Source organism: Hippoglossus stenolepis, chromosome 8, assembly GCF_022539355.2.
Source record: "Hippoglossus stenolepis isolate QCI-W04-F060 chromosome 8, HSTE1.2, whole genome shotgun sequence".
Lineage (NCBI taxonomy): Eukaryota > Metazoa > Chordata > Actinopteri > Pleuronectiformes > Pleuronectidae > Hippoglossus > Hippoglossus stenolepis.
Window position 1 is genome coordinate 25,634,754 of NC_061490.1, and position 5,095 is coordinate 25,639,848.

A 5,095-nucleotide genomic window follows, 5' to 3' on the forward strand; every position below is an offset into this window, starting at 1 on the left:
GAGACAAAACATCAAGGATTTTGATATTCATGAAACTTATTCTAAAGTTTAACTAAACAAGATGCTGCACATTCCTCATTTTAACACAGGAGACAGAGCTTCTGGGATGTAACGTGACACGTAGCCTAAAATTATTACTTTATTTATTATTACTAAACTTTAAATGTTTTCTTGTAATATTACGACTTCTCTCAGAATCTCAGATGTGTTTTTCTTCAACATGGCCCTAATAAAGGAAAAGATTATCATAAAAACAACATGTTGTTCTAACTTCTGCTGATCTACCAACAGTGTTTCTGTTTAAACTTTGAGTGGTGGTAATTATTCTCATTATAACTCAGAGCTTTATGTGAACAAGACAGAGGAACTTTCATTCAATTTTTCTCACAGGGTTTTTCAGTGTGGTGATAAATGGTTTCACATCTGAGGGAGTTTTTTGCTGCTTTCAATGAAGGACATAGTTTGTAGGTGCACGTACTTGTGTGTTCAAATATGTTGCCTTTGTCAGGATATTTGTCGCCCACATAAACAGCAAAATGCTGATATGTAACACCCGGTAAACACTTAGGTGGAGAAGCAATCATGTCTCCAAACTGCACCTTTGGTTGGGAGAAAGGGAGACAGAAGAGACGCATGTTACCAAATGAACATTTTACCAATAAACTGTAACATCAAATCAAACTGAATTGAAATAATGATTTTGCAGATGCAGTGGAAGAATAAATAAACTAAAGAAAGTGACACAAACTTCTTTTCCTCTGAGTTTCAGGCCTGCTACTGTGAATGCCACAGTAACGATCACAGCCACAGAGATCAGGTTCCTCATGTTTGCAGCAGAGAAGGACTGTAACGTGCCAAAGGGAATCATGTTAGATATTATTTGACTAAATCATAGACTGAATGGAAAGATGGATGACATGTCAGCTCCGGAAATATGAAGCCACTGTCTTGTTTCCTTTCTGGATAGTAGGAAGAAGTGGACACATGTCATCCATTTTTATTTAAAGTCTATGGACTAAACTCATTAGATTTCAAAAGTAATGTTCAGAAAGAAGAAGAAAGAGGAAGAAACAGCAAACATACGAATGTCAGTGTAATGACACAGACTCAACATATTTAGACAGTAAGCAACGACATTAAAGAAGAATACAGAAAGTAAGTAAAGACAAAATCCTGACTTACCACTGATGTATAGAGGAAGAGATGAGGAAGAGATGAGGGACGGAGTAAAAAGTCCTAAACACATTCAAGAAAGTTTAAAAACGAGCTCACTAGTGTCGGCTCCTTTAGGTCTCCGGCTTGTATGAGATTTAATATCTGGCAACATGAATAAACCCCCAGTTTTAGATTTCTGTTTCTACAACGATTGAACAGTTATATGAAAAAAGTGGGTAATTGGCTGAATGCATTCACTGACTTTATATTAAACAGTTGAAAGGTTTTTAAAGATGTGTTTGCCTTATATTGATGGGACAGCATTACATTATATTTGATTAACTATCACACCGTTGTTTTCAGAGCTCTTACCTTCTTCACTGAGATGGTGGAAGCCTGTTGGGGCAGAGGAAAACATCTCCTCATATACAGCACTGAAGAACACACCAGTCAGAACAACAATACACTTTTATACATAACACGTTCAAAACTCAGTAACAATGTGCTTTACAAGTAAACATTTAAAAATGTAAGGCAAACAATATGAAACAGTTAAAAAGCAAACAATATAAAAGAATAGCAGACAGCAATAGAGCTCACATACAGAAATAAAACTGTTCTAGACAAGAACGAAGCTTCTAATGACTGAAGAAATCCTTCAGTAAAGTCAGAAAGTAGTTTCAGAGCTCTTACCTTCGTCTGTGAGACGTTGGAATCCTGTTGGGGCAGAGGAAGACTTCCCCTTTATATACAGTTCAGAAGAATAATGCTGATCAATCTCTCCTTCTACTTTTCATATCGCTCCTTTTAATCGCGGAAAGGTAACGACTTCTTCTGGTCACCATGTTCTTGTTCCATAATTCTGCATCAGTTCCCTTCTGGTTCCTTCACGTCTCAAAAAATACATTTTATTTCTTTTTAGGGCCCGAGCACCGAAGAGTAGGAGACAGTGGGAGGCCCTATTGAAATTGTAAGGATTATTATTGTTATAAATTTTTTTTTTTCAGGCAAATGAATTGGCTTTTTGAGGGCTTTAATTGTTTTTTATTTGTCTTTGTATTTTTTTTCTCTCTCTCTCTCTCTCTCTCTCTCTCTACTCTTTACATCTTCTGCACAAAAACATAATCTAAAGCAAACACAGGGACCCTCCTTCCTTTTTTTATTACATTTGCTTGTTTAGTTTTTACTTTATAGTTGTTGTTGACGATGTTAGTTCCACCTCTTGTTTTGTGCTTTCTCTTTGTGTTGGTCACCAAACGGTGTTGCACTATGATAATAATAATTATCACTATGTTACAATGAATTAGTCTATGATGAGTCTCTGGATCAACCTTCAGTTAATCAAACCATATTCCTATTGCACCTTTCATACAGGTCAGTGCAGTTCAAAGAGCTTCACAATTGCAGGTTTTCTGCATCTTGCACAGTTTATACATTCTGGTTTTCTCGTAGCACTGCTTTTTAAAGCAAGTTAAACTCTGAGCAGATACTGGACATTACTGGGGCTTTACTCTGCTGTCCAGTAGGAAAACACCTTGACCCGCACAAAGAGAAATAGACAAACTGAGCTGGGACCAGTTCACTAACTTCATTCTGCTCACAATAGAAGAGGACGACCCTTTAATCTGGATCCTGCAGTGGCCACAGTTACCACGAGCTTCCAGGTGCAATCCTGCAACAGCCCTGATGTCATGTTACCCGTCAGGCTGACGGCCAAATGGAAATACTACAGTCACCTTTATCACTCACTAAACTTTCACAAGTCCGTTATTGCTGATAAGACATTTAAATATCTTTATCTTAAATGCATTTTTTATTCAGAGGCTCTTGTGTTAAAACCAATATACCTTTCACCAGACAGTCATAAAAGATAAAGACTTTGTAACTGCCACTAGATATCCAGGTCATTTTATTGGAAATCATGCAAAAGCCTTGTTCTCTCTGGAGCGAGAGCTGGTGCACGAGTCAAATCAAGGACTCGCCGAGATATGAACCCACTGCTCAGATAATGTATCAGCTAAAACTCCTTTGTTTTAGTTTTCAATACTCTGTCTTTGAAGGTGTATTTAATTTCCATCGCCCCGACTCGATAGAGTGAAACCGGGTTGCAATAATTATGTTGGTTTTACATGTGACAGATTCTCTAACAACACTAAAAAGTTACCTTTAGGGAAACTACATACTCAATACTCACTATTTACATCATATCACATATGTTTCATTTCCTGTCATGAGGTAAAAACACAAAAAGGTATTTATTTTGTGCAACAGCCTGAGTGCAGTCATCTCCAGGTAGTGGGGGCCGAAAGCTTGGAAATAGCTGATGTAAGTGCACTTAGTTCAGTAAAAGCTTATAACTTATGTTCTTAAAGTTATATTCTATATATTCTAGAATATATATTTGATATATTTAACACTTATATTATATTAATAATCAACTTTACCTGCATCAATGCAAAACTGTTACATGTAATAACATATTTTAAGACAATTTAATGAGAAGAATAAGATTTTATTTTATTTAATTACAAACAACAACCACTGACAATAAGTAGATGCAGATTCAGATACTATGTTCTTAAAGGGATAGTTGACCCAAAAAATAAAAGAGACATGTCACTTTGAAATCTATCAGACCTGAACCTTGGGCTCTACCAGGTCTAAAGCAGAAGGTGGTCGGTTTTTTCTCCGTTGACTATAATGTTAATTTTGAGAGAAAATTTCTGGAAGGAGCCTTGAAGTCATACTTTTCTAACTCGTTCCCACGGTCACATTTCTTAACTTTAACCAATAAAAAACAAGTTATCTGTGCGTTCGGCAAAATCTTGGGATTCTCACGGTGTCTTCATTTCAGAAATTGGGCATATTGTTTTGGAACGATCGCACGTTGTTCGAGGGCTTCGCTAGAGTGTAGGTGTCTCTGTCTAATGTCATAGATCAAAGGAATCTCTGATGTCTTAGACAGTTGCTCAGTCGAAAGATTTCACCTTTTTCAAACGGGCCAGTAGACCTGGGTTACTCAGTATCTCTCTCTCTCTCTCTCTCTCTCTCTCTCTCTCTCTCTCTCTCTCTCTCTCTCTCTCTCTCTATCTATCTCTCTCTCTCTCTCTCTCTCTCTCTCTCTCTCTCTCTCTCTCTCTCTCTCTCTCTCTCTCTCTCGCTCTCTCTCTCTCTCTCTCTCGCTCTCTCTCTCTCTCTCTCTCTCTCTCTTCTCTCTCTCTCTCTCTCTCTCTCTCTCTCTCTCTCTCTCTCTCTCTCTCTCTCTCTCTTCCTCTCTCTCTCTCTCTCTCTCTCTCTCTCTCTCTCTCTCTCTCTCTCTCTCTCTCTCTCTCTCTCTCTCTCTCTCGCTCTCTCTCTCTCTCTCTCTCTCTCTCTCTCTCTCTCTCTCTCTCTCTCTCTCTCTCTCTCTCTCAAACTGAAACACTCTCTGGACCCGGCCGTAAGCACGCTGCACACATTAAAAACTTCCATTTTCTAGTTATTATGTGTGCAGTAATGCAATGAATGCACACATAATATTATTATTACACATACTTCTTATTATTATTCTTATTCTTAGTTCTTCTGCCATCAAAACGTGCGGCTCGGTCGGGAAAGGTGTGATCTGTTTATTCTAAGACTTTCGCCAAACGGTTCGCTTGGAAATTTTGAATAACAGCGGGAAATATTTTAATGGGAGTCAATGGGAGCCTTCATCAAGAGAACGAGTGACAGTGTCAGTGATCATAGATCAAAGGAAACTTTGATGTTTTAGACAGTTGCAAAGTGGAAAGATTTCACTTTTTTCAAACGGGCCAGTAGACCCGCTCTCTCTCTCATTCTCTCTCTCATTCTCTCTCTTCAAGCAGCCAGTCTGTGTCTCTCTCTCTCAAACTGAAACAGAACCTGGACCCGGCAGGAGGCGCGCTGCTCACAATCACATTCTCTAGTTTCAAGTTGT

General features: G+C 38.3%; 1 long non-coding RNA gene across 2 annotated transcripts; it reads right to left on the reverse strand.

Moving 5' to 3' along the window:
• Positions 1-559: 559 nt before the first annotated feature.
• Positions 560-1,956, reverse strand: LOC118113946. Of its 2 annotated transcripts, XR_004697384.2 has the most exons (5): positions 1,849-1,956; positions 1,528-1,551; positions 1,183-1,236; positions 749-844; positions 560-599 (listed from the first exon to the last, which is right to left on the reverse strand). It is a non-coding gene; the product is annotated as an uncharacterized LOC118113946 (long non-coding RNA). The 2 variants fall into 2 exon arrangements; XR_007032895.1 differs by having other exon boundaries at positions 563-844.
• Positions 1,957-5,095: the final 3,139 nt, after the last annotated feature.